Source organism: Cetorhinus maximus, chromosome 23 (assembly GCF_964194155.1).
Source record: "Cetorhinus maximus chromosome 23, sCetMax3.hap1.1, whole genome shotgun sequence".
In the NCBI taxonomy this organism is placed as follows: Eukaryota; Metazoa; Chordata; class Chondrichthyes; order Lamniformes; family Cetorhinidae; genus Cetorhinus; species Cetorhinus maximus.
In genome coordinates, this window is record NC_135901.1 from 12,023,999 (window position 1) to 12,045,659 (window position 21,661).

Here is a 21,661-nt window from a genome sequence, read left to right on the forward strand (position 1 = left end):
GTCAAGGAAAATACATCTTTCAAATGACTCACTGAACTTCTTCCCTCTCTTCCTCTGTCTCAGACTACACCTAAATCAGTTAACCTATCTTCCCTCTCTCAGACTTCACTTATCTCACTTACACAGACTCACAAGGGCCGCATCTGGCAGCTACGAGGAACCAATGTTTAAATCTTTCGCTTAAAGCACATTATCACTGAAAAGATTAAGCGCCAAAACTTCATCAGAGCAAAATTCAGTGCCATAAAGACACAGCTCACTCACTTAACCTCTCTCCTCTCTTTCTCTCAGGCAGCACCAAACCCTCTTAAAACTTTCCATTTCAGAATAACCGCCTGTGAACAGTATTATTGTTTTAATTTCCCCTCTTTTCTCCCAGTGATAACCTTCAATCCATCTCGCCTTCAGTTAAAATGTTAGAACCAAAACAATCTCATTTATTTAATTCTTTAAAATGAAAATGGAGGTGAATGTAATGCTGAGGCCGGCAGCACTCTGTGTGGTTGTTCTTGATGCTGTCAGAGTGAGTTCACCCTCACAGGCAGGAAGACTGTTCACGGTGATAACATGAAACTGACGCCTGTTGTTTCATTCTCAGGTAACACAACTTCCTGTTTCTCTGCTGCCGGTTCCAAACCGCACATCTCACTTCTGAGCAGAAAATAAATCCAGGGGCCACAATCTGGTGAGAACATCTGTCAAGGCGGCCTATATCTGGCCACAGAGTCAGGGCAGAGTCACACAGATCACATTGCGGTGACATTTACAAATGAGCCTGTGTGATCCGTTTCGAGCTTCCATTTCCAGGACATAACTGGATGGTCAGTCACTGAGCTCCCTCGAGTCCCTGAAGCGGGGAAATGAGATCTTGCTCCCTTTCATTTTTCGTTGTCATACTCCACCACCCGCCCCCACTCTAACTCCCCCTGCACACCCCACCAACACCGCATCCCACCACCACCCTCCCGCCACCCGCCACGCGCACACACTCCCTGAACATACACTTTCCCTCCAAACTTGTTTCCTCTGTTTCTCTGCAACATTCCGTCTCCCTTTTTTCATTTTAAGTCTCCTTCCCTTAGTTTTATCTCTGTCTATCTCTCTGTGTATCTCTGTCCACCTCTCTGTGTGTCTATTAAATAGAAGCGTTCAAAATCATGAAAGTTTTGATAGTGTGAATAAAGACAGACTATTTCAATTGGTAGGAGGGTCGGTAACCAGGGGACGCAAATTTACTTTATTGAACAGGAAGACAGGAGGATAATTGCTTATTTTTTTTAACACGGCCAGTTGTTCTGAACTGGAATGCGCAGCTTGAAAGGGCGATGGAATCATACCAATAGTAACTTTGTAAAATGAATTCTATAAATACTTAAAGGGGTTAAAATTTGAAGGATGACAGGGAATAGGGTCAATTGAAATGCTCATCTATATCATTGTCCCAGCACCTTTCCTGTATCTACCTCTGTCCCTCATCGAGCCCAAATAAAATGCAATAATTACACAGCTTTCGCCTTCTGCTAATCCTGTCTTTTGACAGCGCTTGAGTGTGTGTGTGTCGATAATTGCCAGGAATCATTCGGAAGTTCACTACTGTTTACAAACCACTACGTTGAACAAAATAATAACACTGAATAGAGCTCGTTTAGTAGAAAGCACGATTATCTTTAACATTTTCGGCTCTGATTTTTCCTCTGGTGAGGTTTTGGTGTTCAATCCTTTCAGTCATCATGTGCCTCAAGCTGAAGATTTAAACATTGGTTTCGACAAGCTGCCGGGTCCGGCCCTTGCGTGTCTGTGTAAATGGAGAACTGTCGGTAAGAATGAGAGGGAGCAGATTATTTTCTGTTCCTCTGACAGATGCAGCATTGACCCTGCAGATATCAGAAATCTCTGGAGTCCGCCATGATTGTCCTCCCCTTGGGTATAACAGCTCTCAGTCAGGCGGAGTCAGTCACACGGGCCTCTGTCATGATGTTTCCGCTCCGTTTTTACCACACAAATCCCTGGGTCACTCAGCATAACACAGAAGCCTGCGCTAAGGCCCTAAACATCATTGCTTCCTCACACTTTCACACCCTATAACAGTCAGATGTTTATTAGAACCCCTGCCTCTCTTTATGTAAGATTACCAGCAGCCTCTGTTATTGATACACTGCAGCCGGCCTCTGTGGTTATTATTGGACCAGGCCCCAGTCTGGCCCGGGCCCGGCAGTCAGAACTCCCTTTGCAAATCCAAGGAGGGAGATGTTGTTTGTATTTTTGGTGAGGGCGAGAAGGTCAAAGCAGCAACAATGTCCCAGGAACCTGTCCTTTGCTGGATGGAGAAACTGTCCAGAGTTACTCTGTCTTTAATTCCTCCTCCTGAGTGTAAGAAAATAATGGATAAAAGAACAGAAAGGCTAACATATAAACTATCACCGTGAGCACTGGCCGTTAATAAATGGTCAACTCTCTGGATTGAGGCTTCAATCCACAACCGTTTGACCCAGGGGTAAGAGTGACGCTAATTCGTCAATGCTGACATGATGTATCCCCAGTTCCCATTGCATTAGTACAACGGCAACATATGACAGATGCTAGAAATCTAAAACAAAATCCGAATGTGCTGGAAATCCTCAACAGGTCAGACAGCAGGTGTCGAGTCTGTTTGTTTTCCGGATCGTCATATTCTTTGCAGCCTTGGGGAAAGTGTGGAGAGGCGGGAGGATTTTGGAGGCTAATTAAAAACCGGCGTTCTGTCACACGAACACTCTTCCCGTGGTCAACGGAGCCGGGGGTGGAACCTGAACACAGATCTTACAGCTCAAAAGCAGGAGGACCACCAACTGTACCACTCGGGAGTGCAGTGGCTGTGGAAAGAAGCAGAGTTAAAGTTTCCAATCGATGAATCCGGTTCTGCTGAAGGGTCATCGCCATGAAACGTTCACTCTGTTTATCACCACAGATTCTGCCTGACCTGCAGAGTCATTCCAGAATGTTATGTTTTATTTGCTATTACACTAGACTGTGTCAGTGTTATTACACCACTCCATGCCATTCATATTGCAGTAGTGCTTGACTCTGTTATTGAGCATTAGGCAAAAGATTTGCTACTGTATCAATTAGCGCTGCCTCACACACACTATTATATCAGACCCAACTTCGATTTGGGTGGATCAGGTGCTGACTGTGTCGTTATCACACTGGATCCAGTGAGTATTCATTGACGCAGTGCAACCTGCCATCCCCTGTTATCATCAAACATTGCATTTGTTACACACAACTTCCCTGTTTTTAATCTGTTCCCTGTGTCCAATCTCATTGTATAAAACGCTGTCTCTGTAATGGCTGCACTAAGAACCGACCTGCTATTGAAATTCACATGCAAACCTCACTCTTTATTTCTCAAAACCTTGTGCCTATCACTTTTCAATAGGAACCTGTTTCTGATATTGTTAACGTTGACCCTGCTTCTGTTAGTGATCCACGATGACCTCTTTCATTTGTTGTTTAATGCAAAGCATTTTTGCAATTATGCTTACATAAAAACCTGTTTACTCGAATGTTATACCAGGTCCTCTCTCTCTCTTATTCCTGAACTAGCCCATTTCTCTGTTTATGTTACTCCCAGGGAAAGTTCGTGTTATCACTGTACTAGCACATGTCTCTGTCTGTATTAGACCAGATATTGTACCTGTTATTACTGCACCAGCCGATTTCTCTGATAATATTTGACCAGGCCCTGTCTCTCCAAATTACTAAACTACTCCATATCTCTGTTTCTATTACACCAGGTCCTGTTACCGTTATTACTGCACCAGCCTATAATTCCATTTATATTACACCAAGCCTGTCTCGATTATTACTGCACTAGCCCATATAATTGGTTACATTACATCAGGCCCTGTCTCTGTCATTACCTCATTAGCCAATATCTCTTTTTATATTGCACGAGCTCTCATCTTTGTTATTCTGCACTGGTCCATATCTTTGCCTATATTACACCAGGTCCGCTCTCTGCTTATGCTACACTTGATCCTGGTTTATTTTGGTTAAGATCACATTGAATATATAACACACAGACAGACCAATCAGGCAAAAATGATTCGAGTGGTTGCGGAGGAATTTGTGAAGATAACGATAAAAACAGTGGAAGCAGAAATATTGGAATTTCTCTGGAGAGCAGCAGGAGTTCCAATTCTTCTCATCAGCAGGAATAATAAGCCGGAGAATTACAGGTGTATTTATCTCATGTCAGGTATAGATAATGTTTTATTTTTGCCAACATTTGAAGAAACAACCTCACATTCGATATATATCAGGAAATTCTGTGAGATGCTGAGTGGTCATGTGTTCATAAGCTGCTCGTTATTCTCGATGTGATTTAATTCACTTTCCAACTGACCATCGGAGACAGATAAACCTACCTCAGAAACTAAATAGTCAGTCTGACATCATTTTATCAACAAATGCACACAACAGAATACTTATCAATAAATTGTTACATCGTTAAACAATCTGCAACTTAAATAAATGCGTAGTTTTGCATTTGAACACAATCACTGAAGGCGGGAATGGACTGAAGGTTGTCACTGAGAGAAATGAAGGGAAATTACTGAAAAAAATGGATTTTCTCCTCAGAGTGTTATTAGATAACAGCAGATTCGAAATGAGTAAGAGACTGTCTCAGAGAGAGAGAGAGATAGAGGGACAGAGGGAGAGAGAGGGAGAGAGAGAGAGAGACAGAGAGAGAGCGGGGGAGAGAGACAGAGAGAGAGAGAGGGGCGGGGGCGGGGGGTGGGTGGAGAGAGACAGAGACAGAGAGAGAGAGAAGAGGTTCAGTGAGTTAGACGCTGCCTCAGACAGAGAGAGAAGAGACCTTCAGTGAGTTTGATGATGGACGTGATCGTCTTAGTAACGACACAGTCAGTATGACATCACTTCCTAAACAAAAGTGCACAATGAAACATGTTATCAATAAACATTTACAGTACTAAATCATCCGTAGTTATATTTTGAGTGAAAGAAAATTAAATATTGAAACATTCTGGTGAAGATCATCGTTAATCTTTGAGAAACGACGGTATAAGCAAGAGGCATGTTTTTTTTTGCATACAACACACATAACAGGCGACACCTGACATACAATTTCGCTGACTGAAACTAAATGAAAATAACTGTCAAGTGCTGCAAAGAATGGGCCATCAAATACCGCCCGTTTTAGGCCAACTCCGGAGAAAAATTCCCACGTCAACATCTTTGTTTGTAATATTACCCCTCCAACTCACAGAGACATAGAGAACTGCAGTAATAACAGAGACATGGTCTAGTGTAGAAATAACTGAGGCAGGGTTAGCGCAGAAATTACTGAATAAGTACCTGGCTTAATATCAATTGATATTAATCTACTCTCGGGGCTAGGACAGTAATTATTGATCCGGCGCATAGATTAATAAACTCCTAGAGAGGACCTGGTGCAGTAATAACTGAGATTGCCTCTCGTGTAAGATAAATAAAAACATGATCTATTGGAATAAAAACAGAGACAGGGTGTGTGTAATATAACATGTATGAACTCGTGCAGCAACAACTAAGACAGGCTTGACTGTTGTATATACAAACACTAGGTCCAGAGACTTTGCCGCAGGTAATGCAACCAGAGACACGGCCGAAATCGGAAGAGCTGAGACGAGGCCGAGCACTGAAATAACTGCGGCAGGAACTGGTGTAATATTATCATAGACATAATCCATTTCAATATAAACAAAGTCAGGGTCTGGTGCAGTAATACTGAGACAGGGCTGATTGCTCCAATTATTGATACAGCACCGACAGCAATATAAACCGAGACTGGGTCTTGTCTCAGAGATTGCTGAGCCAGGATTTAGTGCATTAACAACAGACTTGGCCTTGTGTAATATAAACAGGGACATGGTCTGCACAGCAATAACAAAGACAGGATCTATTCTAATAGAAACTGAGACAATGTCTAGTGTAATATAAACTGAGGCAGGGTCTAGTGTAATACAAACTGAGACAGGGTCTAGAGCAATATAAACTGAGACAGGGTCTAGTGTAATATAAACTGAGACAGGGTCTAGTGTAATATAAACTGAGACAGGGTCTAGTGCAATATCAACTGAGACGGGGCCTAGAGTAATATAAACAGAGACAGGGTCTAGTGCAATATAAACTGAGGCAATGCCTAGTGTAATATAAACTGAGACTGGGTCCAATGTAATATAAAACTGAGACAAGGTCCAGTGTAATATAAACAGAAATAGAGTCTAGCGTAATATAAACGGAGACAGGTAGGGAAATACATACTGAGATACGGTCTAACAGAATATAAGCAAAGATGTCATCTAGTGTAATATAAACAGGGACATGATCTACTGGAATAAAAAGTGAGGCAGTGCCGAGTGCAGTAATAATTGAGGCAGGGTCTTGTGTAATATGAACAGCAACATGGTCTAGTTCAGTAATAACCGAGACAGGATCTGGTGAAAGGAAACTGACATGGGGTATACTGTACAGATCCTGTTACAGGACCTTGACTAATGTAAACTGAGACAGAACCTAGTGCAGTAATTACCAACAAAGGGCCTGGATTAATATAAACAGAGATGTGGGCAAGTGCAGCAATAAGAGAGACACTGTATTAACAATAATAACAGTGACAGGGCATCATGTAATATAAACAGGGACATAGACTGGTGCAGCATTAACCGAGACATCCACTAGTTTAGTATAAACGTGGCAGGGTCTAGTATTGCAATAACTGAGACAGATCTCGTGTCATGCAAACTGGAACATGTTCTGGTTTAGTATAAGCAGAGACAAGTACTAGTGGTGTAACATGGGCGATTGTCATATCAGCCAAGACATGGCTCAATGCAGTCATAACGAAGGGAATGCCGAGTTTAATATGGCCTTGGTCCGGTGTATTAACAACTGAGATTGGGCCTATTACATAAACAACTGTGACACGACCTATTGTAATATGATCAGAGACTTGAATTAGTGTAATATATACAGACACAGGGTCAAGTTTATTATGAAACTCTTTCGAGTTATGAACAGTCACAGATTGCAACTCTTTCGAGTACAATCACAGTTCTTGGTTTCCGGGAGTGGGACATGAACCCACAACCCTCTGATTCAAAGGCGAGGGTGCTATGAACCGAGCCACAGCTGACACCTCCTTAAAACGGGACACCGCTCACAACAGAAGATTATTTTTAGTGTAATTGTTAAAATGCTACGTCCTCCCCGGCGGGGAATTGAACCCCGGTCTCCCGCGTGACAGGCGGGGATACTGACCACTATACTACCGAGGAACAGAACAGGTACATCGTTCAGTGCAGTAATGATTGAGACAGTGTGTCTGTTTCATAAAATGCCAGTAATCGCTGTTTCACTGCCATCTACCGGACAGACTTCGCTATTGCAGATGCTGTGAAAATATCGGTTTCAATGACTGCATCTGATATCCATGATAGAATCATAGAATTCTTACAGCGCAGAAGGGTGTCATTCGGCCAATCATGTCCGTGCTGAACCCCTGAAGAATCAATTAACCTATTGTCACCCTTTCCCCGTAGCCCAGCATTTTATTTCCTTTTCAGGTAATGATCCGATTTATTTTCGAAAGCATCAATTGTTCCTCAATCCACCGCACATTTAGGCAGTGCATTCCAGATCCTTACAGCTCACTGCGTGAAAAGGTTTTTCCTCTTGTCTCCATTGTTCCTTCTTCAGATTTCTTTAAACTTGTGCCCTGTGGGTATCGATCTTTCAACCAATGAGAACAATTTCCCCCTATCTCCCCTATCCAGGCGCTTCATGATATTTAATACCTCTATCAAATCTCCTCTAAACTTTAACTTCTCCAAGGAGCTAAAAGCCAACTTCTTCACTCTTTATACGTAACTGGAGTTCCTCTTCTGGAACATTTTCCATGAATCTTTCCTGTGCCCTCTCTTATGCCTTCAAATTCTCCAAAAAGTGTGGTGCCCGGAATTGGATGCAAGTCTCCAGTTGAGGCCTAAGCAGCGTGTCACACAAGTTTAACATAGCCTGCTTGCTTTAATACTCTTTTATCCTATTGATAAAGTCCAGGATGCTGCATGCTATATTAAGCAGGCTCTCAACTTGTCCTACCACCTTTTACTAATTTATACAGATCAACTTCCAGGTCCATCTGCTCCTGCAGCCCCTTTGGAATCATACTCTTTAATTTATATTGTCTCTCTGCGTTATTCCGACCAAAATGAATAACTTCTCACCTTCTCTGTGTTAAATTTCATCTGTCACTTGTCTGCCCATTCCACCAACCTCTCTATGTCGTTTTGAAGTTCTACACTATCCTCCTCATTCCTCACAATGTTTCCACATTTCGCATCGTCCACATATTTTGAACTTGTGCCCTGTACACCAAACCTAGCTCATTAATAAATATTATGAAAAACAGGCGTACCAGCACAGATCCCTGGGGAACTTCATTATAATTCTTCCCCGAGACCGATAAACAACCATTCAAAACTACTAAAACAAAAACAGAATTACCTGGAAAAACTCAGCAGGTCTGGCAGCATCGGCGGAGAAGAAATCAGTTAACGTTTCGAGCCTTCATGGCCCTTCGGCAGAACTGAAGCATAGTTAGAAGAAGGGAGAATTAAGGTTGGGGGGGGGTGGTGGTGGGGGGGGAGAGACACATTGAGGGTGTGGTGATTGTGGAGATGAGCAGATAATCAAAAGATGTCACAGACAAAAGGGTCAAAGAGGTGTTTTGTCTGAGAAAAGTGCTAATTAAGAATGGAGGACAGGATATTCAAAGTACAGCTCTAGTGGGGGTGGGGTGGAAAGGCTAACAAGGTTTTAGTTTTAGATTTAAAAATAATGGAAATAGGTGGGGAAAGAAGAATCTATATAAATTATTGAAAAAAAAAATAAAGCGGGGGGTGGGGGGCGGGGGGGGAAGAAACGGGGTGGGGATGGGGGGAGGGGGAGTTTAAGATCTAAAGTTGTTGAATTCAATATTCAGCCCGGAAGGCTGTAAAGTGCCTAGTCGGAAGATGAGGTGCTTTTCCTCCAGTTTGCGTTGGGCTTCACTGGAACAATGCAGCAAGCCAAGGACAGACATGTGGGCAAGAGAACAGGGTGGAGTGTTAAAATGGCAAGCGACAGGGAGGTCGCTTCAAAACTACTATTTGTTTCCTGGCACTCAGCCAATGCCTTATCTATGATGTTACCGTCCATTTTATTCCAGTGATATCCAACTTTTCCCACAAGTCCGTTGTGGGGCACTTCATCAAATGTCTTTTGGAAGTCACGTCAGCAGCATTATGCTCATCAGCCATCACTGCTATGTCATCAAAAAACTCAAGCAAGTTAGTTAAACATGATTTACACTTTACCGGTCCATGCTGGCTTAATGTATCAAGAAACCACGTTGACTGATGTGTCAGCTCATTACCTCCTGTGGAAAGTCCCGATATTTAAGGTGTAACTATTGCAGATTAACGTGACTGATCGATGCACTTTAAGGTCAGCAAAAGAGCAAAATGTCTCAATTCGTATTAATTAATTCTTGATCTTGTCCAACTCAACATATGCGATGTGACTATACCCTCTGCACTACCTGTTACTATTCGGGTGGCACTAGTCTCCTCCACCGTGAAAACTGGGACAAAATATTGATTAAGCGTCTCTGACATTTCCGCATTCTCCACTATTAACTCCCCAGTCTCATCCTCCAAAGTACCAACATTCGCTTTAGCTATTCTATTTCCTTTTATATACTTGTAGAAGCTTTTGCTCTCAGTCTTTACATTTTGCGCTAGTTTTCTTTCATAATTTACCTTTTCTCTTTTTATTATTTTTTCAGTATCCCTTTGTTGATCTTTAAACGTTTCCCAATCTTCCAGCCTGCCATTGACCTTTGCAATTTGGTATGCCTTAGTTTTTGCCTTTAACTTCCTTGCTTAGCTGTGGATGCTTTTTGCCCCCACTTACCACGTTTCTTCCTCTTTGAAATATATTTTACTTGGGAGGAATTGAATACCTCCTTAAATATCTGCCACTGTTCATCAACTGTCGTACTTTGTCGTCTTCCTGCCCAGTCTAATAGGGCCAAATCTGCCCTCATGCCTATGTAGTTACCTTTGTTTAACTCCAGAACACTAATGTGGGACTCAAGTTTCTCGCTCTCAAACTTAACTTGAAATTCTAGCATGCTATGGTCACTCTTCCCTAGAAGATCCTTTACTATGAGATCATTAATTAATCCCATGTCATTACACAAAACCAAATCCAGAATAGCCCGCTCCCTGTTTGGGTCCACAGCATATTGCTCCAAGAAACAACCTCTCATACACTCCATGAACTCTCCCTCGAGGCTACCCTTGCCAATTTCATTAGTCCGGTCGATCTGCATATTAAAATCACCCATGATTATTGCCATGCTTTTTTTACGTGCTTCCAGTATTTCCTGGTTTATACTGTAATAAGTGAATATAATCTTTCCCTATCTTTTTTGCCCACAAAATGGTGGTCTTGGATTTTCGAATTTTCTGCTAATGGAAACATTTATACACAATGTACCACATCAAATTTCTTATCATTTTCAATATTTCAATTAAATGTCTCCTTTAATAATTTGACAGAAGAAGACTAATAACTGCTTCTCTAGCCTGCTCACATTGAAGGTCATCTCCCCTGGTACCATCCCAATCTACTTTCTCCAACACCTTGACATTCACATAAATGGTATTTCCTTGGTGGCTAAACAGTGGTTTATAAAGGAATATCATTGATTTCCGCCATAAACATCAACAAAAATAAGGACCGAGCCTGATTAGATCCAATTTAGATTTCTAAGAGAACATATCTGACATTGGTGTTTTGATATGTGAATCAATGAACCCGAAAACCACTCGATCGTCCAAATTCTAGAACGGATTGAAAATAATCCGCCAGCAGAGGACGCCAAATCCAAGCATACTAATTAGAAAGTCACGTGTCATCAAAACTAAAGCCAATAAGGATGGTACCCTGACTGAGGTGAGGGGTCGCCCATTTAAGACAGGGATGAAGAGGAATTTCTTCCCTCAGGGATGGTGAATCTGTGGAATTCTTTATCTCAGAGGACTGTAGAGGCTGGGCTGTTAAATATATCCAAGGCTGAGGACAGATTTTTAATCAGTAAGAGAATCAAGGGTTATGGGGAAAAGGCAGGAAAGTGGAGTTGCGTATTATAAGATCAGCCATGATCTCGTTGAATGGTGGAGCAGATTGGTAGGCTGAATGGCCTACTTCTGCACTGGTGGTCTTATGGCAGCAATGGGCCTGGCCCCCTGCAGTGTGTAGGTGGAACAATGAGATGCACAGAGCCCGGGTTCCCTCTCTCCTTCTCAATCTCTGGATCATTCCACTCACATTCACTGAGAGAGATTCACTCAGACATGTTTCTGATAATACTGGCGGCTCTGTTGGACAGTAAGTGCTGGATTATGTTTATCAAGATAGATTAGCAGGTTGGACCAAAGATCTTGTACTGGGAATTAATGTAGGTAAAGATAGTTTGGTAAATTGGAATTTACTAACACTCATAGAGGTCGATCGACTCTCTTTAAATTTCTGCTCTTTTCTTCATCTATTTTCACAGGCGGACTATGTGAAGATCCAGTAACGTAATCACCGGTGACATTAACTGCGTCAGAAGGGGATTCGGTGCAGTTAGATTGTGTATATACAGTATGCAATGGTATCGGCAGAAACCGGCACAACCTGCAAGTTGGGTAATCAGCAAACTAATAGGACTGAAAATAGTTGAAATCTCAGGACGATATCTGGCGGCTGCTGACGCGTCTAAGAAGTCCGGTTATCTCAATATAAGTGGCCTGAGTGCGGAGAGTGCTGTGAGGCCCAGTGTCAGGTAAAAGCCGAAAACCTGTACAGAAACCTCAGCGAGTATTCACTGCTCAGCTAAGTGTTTTTGATGTCTATCTGTGACTTTAGTTTGCTCCCGAGCTCACAGAGAACAAAAACTGACAGGTTTATTTTGAAACATTTGTATTGTTACATTCGGCCTTTTCCAAATCAGCAGAGAGCCGGCCTGGAAAATTTTGAGACGACTCCATGGCCCGAGTTATAGCTCTTCAGTAAATGTCTCGGAGCTTACCCGAAAATTTGATGTACCAACAGAGGTAGAGAAAGCTCACAGGCATGGAGTAACTATAGCTGATCATTATGGTCTGTTCTCCCACACAGTTAACTCAAAGGGATCTTGGGACACTTGGTTGACACCACTCGTTACTGTAACAAAACAAAGAACGTGTCAAAGTCTGGAATTGAATTTAACACATGAAATAGACAATGACGCTTTAAATATAGAATTACCAAACAGCATGACCATTATCAGAAAGGGCCGTAGAGAGCACGCAGTGTCTGGTGTAGACTTCGACAGGCAGTAACTGAATTTTAGATGGCTTTTCAGGTGAGGAGGTGAGGTGAGCGTGACTGCCCTTGACATCAAGGCCGCATTTGATGGAGTGTGACTTCAAGGAGCCCTAGCAAAACTGCAGTCAATGGGAATCAGGAGAAAACTCTCCGCTGGTTGGAGTCATACCTAACACAAAGGAGGATGTTTGTGGTTGTTGGACGTCAGTCATCTCAGCTACAGGAGTTCCTCAGGGTAGTGTCCTAGGCCCAACCATTTTAGCTGCTTCATCAATGGCCTTCCTTAATCATAAGGTCAGAAGTGGGGGCGTACGCTGATGACTGCACAATGTTCAGCAATTCACGACTCCTCAGATACTGAAGCAGTCCATGTCGAAATGCACCAAGGCCTGGGCAATATCCAGGCTTGGGCTGAAAAGTGGCAAGTAACATTCACACCACACAAGTGACAAGCAATGACCATCTCAAACAAGGGAGAATCCAAGCATCGCCCTTTGATGTTCAACGGCATTACCACCGCTGAATCCCGCACTATGCACATCCTGGGGGCTACTATTCACCAGAAACTGAACTGGACTAGGCATATAAATACTGGCTACAAGAGCAGGTCAGAGGCTAGGAATCCTGCGGAAAGTAACTCACCTCCTGACACACCAATGCCTGTCCACTATCTACAAGGCACAAGTGAGGAGTGTGATGGAATACTCCCCACTTGCATGGATGAGTGGAGCTCCAACAACACCCAGGAAGCTTGACACCATCCAGGACAAAGCAGCCCACTTGATTGGCACCACATCCACAAACATTCAATCCCTCCAATACGATGCAAAGTAGCAACAGTGCGTACCATCTATAAAATGCACTGCAGGAACTCATCAAGGCTCCTTAGACAGCACCTTCCAAACCCACGACGACTACCACCTAGAAGGACAAGGACAACAGATAGATGGGAACACCACCACCTGGAATTTCCCCTCCAAGTCACTCACCATCTTGACTTAGAAATATATCGCCTTTCCTTCACTATCGCTGTGTTAAAATCCTGGAACTCCCTTCCTAGCAGCAGCATGAGTGCACCTACACCACACGCACTGCAACGGTTCGAGAAGGCAGCACACCGCCACCTTCTCAAGGGCTGTTAGGGTCAGGCAATAAATTCTGGCCCAGCAGGTATCCTGTAAAATGAACTAAAATTACAATTTAGCATCGTACAAGATAATACAATATAGCAAAGTCCAGCAGAAGATAACGGATCTGATGAGTGAAATATTGCTGTCAGAAATAGAGATCACCCTGATGCGTTGGAAAGAGTAAGATATCTAGGAATGTAATCACTAAAGTGAAGCTCAGATTCATGTGTCGGATGTTATCGACTTGTATTTACAGGGACAGTCTTACATCTGTTTTCAGGCAATTGGTGAATCAGAAGATTCAAGCCAAGAGAGGGACCTGGTGATGGCATCGCTGTTGTGTAATCAAACTGAGCCTAACATCAGTTACACTTTGCCTGGAGGACTCGGGTCTCTGGGACTTGTGATCACAAAGTGAAGCTTTGAGGGAGCTTCAGCATTGACGAAGCGTGGGGGAGAGGAGTGTTCATGCGTCAGAATAAAAGCCAGTGTGACGCAATTCTGCGGCCTATGTGACGTAGGTCTGTCTGTGTTACGTCACATTGTAAAGTGTGTGACGTCATCCGACAGTCTGTGTGACGTCAGGCTGTCTGGTTTGAGGAACATAAACATCTTCCTCGGAGCTGATCTGAATATCGAACCCTGAGTTTAAGGGAAATAAAACAGGAAACAGGAACAGGAAAGACGGTTTAACCTGTAGATTCATTTGGTGGTTGATCTGTCGGTCGAGCCGGAATCTGCAGTTTGTTTTCTCGGCCGCTGTTGGAAACAGTTGGGTGACAGTTTGATCCGAGGTGAATGTGGTTTCCTCTCGGTTTGTGTTTGAGCGGCTGGCAGCGCCGCTGAACATTGTGGCTGCACCTGCCCGAGATTCGATGCAAGTCCCATCAGACAGGATCTGCCAGACACAGCCCAAACTACAGGGCTGAGACTGATTTTCATCATAAACTCCGGCTGCGAGTCCTCCTTCGGAGCAACTCTTCAAAGTTAACTTTCTCCGTTCAGGGAGAGAGATGTGACTGCCGGAAAGGTGCTGTTGCTACTTTTTTGCCTCACCAATTGCCTGAAAACAGGTGTAAGACTGTCCCTGTAAATACAGGCCCGATCGGGGCCAGCCAGTACCAGAATAAAACACAGTTCACCCCATAAATGATACTTAAAGCAGCCACTTCTCTTTCGTCGAAGCAATTGAGGGCAGTAGCTGAATGAAAAAATCTCCATGACTCAGATCTGAAATGCATACGCAAACAGGAAATTATCTGACTGGAGGGTGTATAAAATTCGGATTGAAACCTTGATTCGGAAATGAGACGAAATGTGTTTGTTCCATAATTACCTGCCATAATTACCTCTCCTCCCCCCGCCGCACCCTCCCCCCCAACCCCACCTCCCCCCCACTCTCTCTCTCTCTCTCTCCCCCCCACCCCCACAACCATTTCAACCTAGATGCTGGGTGGCTGCATTGTTGCTGCGCGCTCTGTAAAATGTAAATTGTGATTAAAACGACCTCGTTGTAATCTGCACCATGAAGTATCTTCTGATGTTTCTCAGCATCCTCTCACCTCACTTCCTTGTGTATTCAGTGATGCTTTAAGGCTTGTAGTTGGGAACTCGCTGTCAGCGAATGGAAACAACCCGAGCTGAGCTATAGTCAATGTCCTTTCAAGGGGAATGGTTACATGGTTAGGGACAGGGGTGGGACTGGACCTCCTGGTCTAGTTATTACAATTCAGAAGCACTGGTTTATTAATGACGTCAGAAAAAGTTTGACACTCGAAAGGAGAATGAACATTGCGGGAACTCTGTGCTCGGGGCTTGTTTTAAAGAGTGATAACACAACCTGATGGAATGTCTTCGTTTTCTATAAACTGTTTTTGAACCAGCAAAATACTCTGATCAAATAGACACCACGCACAGGCTTTGAAAAAAGGGGCCTAGAAGGAGAGAGTGGAGATGGGGAAAGGGCTGCATAAGAGTTCAGGCAGGCAAGGAAAGATCATCAAAAGACTTAATGTGAGTTAGCGCAATACACATTTATTTGTGGAACTAAATTTTACCATAGTTGCAAGTTAAAATCGGCTCATATAATTCCTCAGTTGCTGCTCACCCGTTCTTCTTCAGCGTTGTGTTTGTTTTGATATTTTATTTAAGACTCTGTGACCCTCCCAGGCTGAGATATTGCTTCAGTTTAGCAGTGAGAGCGCCCTCTGCTGAGCACTAACGGGAACTCCCAGTGGGGTTTTTGTACGGTATCCCCTATATCTTTGCAGCAGTGTGGGTTCCATGGCACAGAAATACACGGCGCCGTCGGAGAGAAGAGCCCCGGTGATATTTAAAGGAACCGTTTTGTTTCCTTTGTGCAAAACAGCAGAGAACCTGCCTGGGAAATCCGGAGACTTATCTGCATTCCCTGAGCTATATATCTTCATCAAATATATCGGAGCTTCCCCGGGATACTGGATGTACCAGAACAGATTTGGGGCAGCAGCCGTCGAGTAATTACAATCCAGTTTTATGCTCTGTCCTTCCAGAACCTTTAATTCAGGGGGATCCTGGGACACTGAATCTTGACCATTTGTTCCTGCAACAAAACACAGAATGTATCAAATATCTGGGAGTGAAGATAACACAAGTAACGGACACTGACCATTTAAACATTGACTCACCGGGTAGCAAGATCATTATTAGCAGTAAAGAACATGGGGAGCACATGGTGACAGGATTAGAGTTCGGAAGAAATAAGATAAGATTTGAGATATGTTGACACTTCTGTTCTGATATTAAAGAGGAAATTCAGATCAGGGGCAGGCTTCACCTACTGAGAAACTGAGGGGCGTTTCCCAGCGACAGGATTGGCTTGTCTCTCAGAACTGATGACAGTTGGGCACCAATCAGTGTTAGCTTTGGGCCGATTATTTCTTCTGAGTTTCTCTTTCTCCCTGTCTTTCTCGGTTTTTGCCGATCTCCCTTGGTCTCAGGATCTCCCTGGCTCGCTTTGTCTTTCGGTCTCTGTGGATGTATCTCACCTCTGGCTGTTTCTGACCCTCCGTCACACACGCTTTCTCTGCCTCTTTCTCTGTCACCCGATTTCCCTAATTTCAGAGTGCAGAAAATCCAATTTATCCCAGTCGCCCATTTCAATAAGTTCAGAAAAGTTCTCAATCAACAGGAGCAGCTGCAATTGATAAACTATTTAACCGCAGCTCAGAGGCAGCATTAAAATGGAAACAGTTCAGTTTAAATCCCAACGATGGCAGGCGTCCTATTCTTTGTCTGTGTTGATATTTAAGAATCGGCATCGGGATCATCCCATCAGGATCTCGGTTGTTTCATTTCGTTAAAGCAAACTTCTTTTAACCAGTAATGGCTGAGGTATTAAAATAAACAAGGGAACCGCTAGGATTTAAAGTAAAGTTTGAATTAGCCCGCGTGTATAAGTTCACCTGCACTAAGATACATTATAAGAAGAAGAACTCGAGAAATGCGACATAATCATGCAACAATATCATGCTCCAGTAATTGCAGCTCCCTGATCGTCTTTGTGCATTCACTGCAGCGGGTACGGACACGGTAAAATGGTGGATATGAAACTGCTCTACTAATCTAGGAGGCCAAGTGCCTCTCGGAAATCATCCTTTCCCTATCACCTGCTATGTTATCTTATTTTTCTTTGACTTCCTGGAATTCCTGCCTCCCTTTCGAGCATTGTTCTTCTCACTATATCCCTTAGATTCCCCCACTGTCTATGCCGGTTTCTCTTGTTTTGTTTCTCTTCGTTGCTCAATCTGTATTGTCTTCATATTTCTGCATCTATTCCCTTCACTGTGTCTTCATCTCCCTCCCTGTCTCCATTCTCCCTCATTTCTCTCACTGTCTCTCGGACTGTTTATCTCACTGATTTCTATCATTCCCTTTCCTCCTGTTTATCTCCCCGTATCTCCATCTGTTTTCCTCTCTTTGTCTTCATTTCTATCACAGTCTCTCCCTCTGATTCACTCACTATCTTTTTAATTTTTTTCTCTTCATGTCTCCGTTTGTATGTCTTCATGTTGCTGCATCTGTTCCCTTTACTGTATCTTCATCTTTTTTTATTCATTCAGGAGATGAGAGCGTCGCTGGCTAGGCCAGCATTTATTGCTCATCCCTAATTGCCCTTGTTCAGAGGGCATTTAAGAGTTGAACGCATTGCTGCAGGTCTCGAGTCACATATGGGCCAGACCAGGTAAGGACAGCAGATTTCCTTCCCTAAAGGACATAATGAACCAAATGAGTTTTTATGACAATCGGCAATGATTTCATGGTCATCATTAGACTTTTAATTCAAGGTTTATTTTTATTGAATTCAAATTGCACCATCTGCCATGACGAGATTCTAAACCGCATCCCCAGAGCTTTACCGGGGGTAACCCTTGGCTCTCTGAACTACTCGTGCAGCGACAATGCCACTAGGTCATTGCCTCCCCCTAAATCTCTCTCCCTCTCTCTCTCTCGCTCTCATTTCTCTTAATGTCTCTCCCTCTGTTATCTCTCTCTGTTTATCTCCATCTCTCTCCTTCAATTCTATCGTTCTCTTTCCTCCCGTTTTTCTCTCTATATTTCCATCTGCGTTTACCTCTCTGCCTCTCACTCAGTCTCTCTCCCTATATCTCCATCTGTGTTTCTGCCATTGTCTCTCCCACAATTTTTTTCTCTCTGCCTCTCAATGTGCTTCTCCCTCTGCCTGTCCCTCACAGACACGTTTGTAAAAGGCGGCCCTCTAGTCCATCGTCATTATTTGATTCATTGAAAATATCCAAGTGTTGCTTTTACACTGCATTCCCTGGTGGGGGGTGGGTGGGTGGGGGGGTGTTCTTCAGGATTAGATGTCTGTTACTGTTGTAGAAGAGGAGATTAGTCGCCACAACAACAGGGCTCAGAAGCTCTCCATTTTATATCAGGACGTTCGTTTCCAAAACCAAATGCGTTGACTACTGATTTTCTGGTCTCGAATTAAATTCAGCAGAAATCGCAGTTTCAAACCAATTGATGTGCTCAGTCCTCATGAGACACAATAGATGCCCATCCTTGTATAAAAGCAAAACACTGTGGATGCTGGAGATCTGAAATAAAAACAGGAAGTGCTGGAAAGACACAGCAGTTCTGGCAGCATCTGTGGAGAGAGAAACAGAGTTAACGTTTCGAGTTCAATGTGACTCTTCTTTGGAACCCCGAGTTGGAGAGACACTTGTATCTTTTATTGATGAGGAAAAGTGAGAAACCAGGCTCCAGAGGGCATGTCAATGGAAAAAAAATACATCGGCGTCAGTTTGCTCCCTTGCCCTCGTTAACGATATGAAAGATATTTACCATAAAAATAGCTTTGATTGTAAATCTCAATGACCCCCAATTAAATCAATTCTCCAGCAATATTCCTGATCCAACGTGTTCAGGAACCAGGAAAACACAATGAATGGAATTACAGCTTCACGGTTTTGATTTTAGGTAAGAGATTGTGATCCACCAGTCACAGCGGATCCTTACACAGTAGGGACAATCGAATGAAATGCAGTAAAATGTAATCACCAGAGGCTCTGAGAGTATTCACTGGCACAGGATACGACAGAACCGTGCTCGAAATTTATCATCTCGACTGTTATCAGGAACATTACAGGCAGACTCTTCAATCTATTCATTTACCCAACAAGAAGTTATAACATTCCCGGTAGGGACAGCACCGTTGCAAGTGTGGTGTAGGCAGGTTCAATCGAGGCATTCAAGAGGGCATTAGATGATTATTTGAATGGAAAAAATGTGTCAAGGGATGGGGAAAAGGCAGGGCAATGGCACCCCTCTGCTCTGCTGACCAAATGAATGGCAACGAGGAAATAGCGGCAGCAATCTCTCCAGTATCACAGATATCACCGTGGGGCTGGGAATCTGTATTACTGCTGCGACAGAGGAGCTCACTGCAGAGTTACAGACAAAGGCAGCGAAATGCGGAACCATCTCTTATTATTCCTGATAACTCTAACACTTTGCAGCAGGTGTGTCCTTCCGAGTAAAACCCCCGTTCTCCTGCTGATGGCACTAATCAAGTTATTGTCCTTTGTGAAATGACGGTGATGTCGTTAGTGGAGGGCAAAACACATTTTCTTTCTCTTTCATTGCCAACATGATTCAATTGTGAATTTGAAACACCCGCCTGTTTGATCTTTCCTGTTGTTCTGAGTCATGGAGATTTTGTCACTCAGCCGCTGTCCTCAGGAGGGTTATAGAGATAGCAGCAAACGGAAAGTTCTGGGAGGGCCTTTAATAGGTGGTGTTATCCTATGTAGTGTCCGCCTGCGAGAAATTGCCGTGCTGTCCGCACTTGCTGTCTCAGTAATCGCCCCTTCTTTCTGTGAAATAAACTATCCCAAGGAGACAGGTTCCAGCCCTCGTGACCCCGCTGCTGAAGGACATGTCATTGTTTCAATAAGCGTCCTATCCGAGTGCCTGACTGCAATAGCACTTAGACCAGTATCAGTTAGTTCATGTATTGAAAACATATCCCGCAAGTTTACTGTAAATTGAATTGTTGAGTCGAACTGGGGGACAGGAGTTCAAAGCATAAAAGCTGTAACAGGACAAGTCAAGAAATTCTTCTTACTCACAGAAGGTGCCGAATTTGTGAAATAAATATCCAGCTGGAGTGGAAGACGCCGAGACTCCGACAGAGTTCAAGGAAATATTTAGGACAACGTGGGGGAAGGGTTCGAACATCTGCGAATGATTGGCGTTAAATTGGCCGCATGGCCTCCTTCATTCCGAATGATCAAATGAACTAGTGCACGGCAGGAACTGCATAGTGTCTGACGTGAAAATACAAAACTATGGAGAAATTCAGCAAGTTTGCAGCTTTGGAGAGACATAAACAGATTTAGTCGATGATATTCATCATAACTGGAAAGAACCGGTAGATGTAACAGGTTGTAAATAATTACGGAGGCAGGTATAGGCGGGAATACATAAAGAAGGAAATGGTAGGTCAGTGATACGGTGGCTGGCAGGATAGGTTAAAGGTTACAGGAGAAGTGGCCCAAAGGAAAATTGTAATGGGGCAAGTAAAGAAACGAAATGTAGCTCTGGCGGAGGTGTACTTAAGGAAAGCAGATTCATCCCTTCGAGTTTCCAGTCAAAATGCAAAGAGAAAACATAGAAAGAAGAAAAAAGTGCTGTAGAAAAATTGTTAAATGCAATCTTGAATCCGGAAGGCTAACAAGTGCTGGAAAGCTGCACCTTGTAGTTTCAGTCACCGCCACCAGAAGGCAGTAGGAGACTGTTGTGATCAGTGTTGGGGCGAATTCCAGGCTGAGAACAATGTTCGGTAACTTTATTGAAGAAAATGTTATTAAAGGAGCACATGTGGAAACAAGAAATATTTTAATATTCATAGCATGTTTTATATTGTTTAACGTAATTCATTATAATGAGCTGTCAATGTTGCTATTACTATTGGCATGTTGTTAATATTTCAAAAAAAAAGTTCGCGCTGCATCCAAGTGGGGAAGCACACGGGTTCACAATATGAAAGGAGGCTTTCGGGCAAACCTTCCTGTTGTCACACTGAGAGTGATCGCAATCTGGAATAAAGCTTCAGCCAGAATGTGGAAGGAGAATGCACTGGAATCGTTGGATGCTGCAGTTGAAGGCGAGATGTAGGGTCTCCCCCGATAAGAAACCTATTGTAGGAGGGAGGGAATAGCTGTTCTAATTTGTCTATCTAACTATCTTGTGTACTGTAACTTGGCGGGAACTCACGCACCTACCGGCACATGCCATCAGAGAGCAGTGTGAACCAATGAGAAAATTGAATGTGGGCGGACCGGAGCGAACTCACAGACAGGGTGAGCTGGTGTCAGTATGACACGCTGAGTGTGGGCGGGTAAACCCCAAGACTGAGCTTCTTATGTTCGCTCGACAATAAGGTACCTCTGAGTTGGACCTGAAGCCCATGTTTAGCTTCTTGTATATATGGTGAATATAATATCCATCTCCTTCGTCTAACCTGACATCCCGAGACAATTGCTACAGCCGGTATTTCGTGTGATCTGATAATGCTTAGAATT

At 43.4% G+C, this 21,661-nt stretch overlaps 1 non-coding gene and 1 gene segment (V, D, J or C); both read right to left on the minus strand.

Moving 5' to 3' along the window:
• LOC144698205 (Ig heavy chain C region-like) overlaps nt 1–21,661 on the minus strand; it is a 403,651-nt gene that overhangs the window by 349,694 nt on the left and 32,296 nt on the right.
• Nucleotides 7,251–7,322, minus strand: trnad-guc (transfer RNA aspartic acid (anticodon GUC)). The gene has a single exon. It is a non-coding gene; the product is annotated as a tRNA-Asp (tRNA).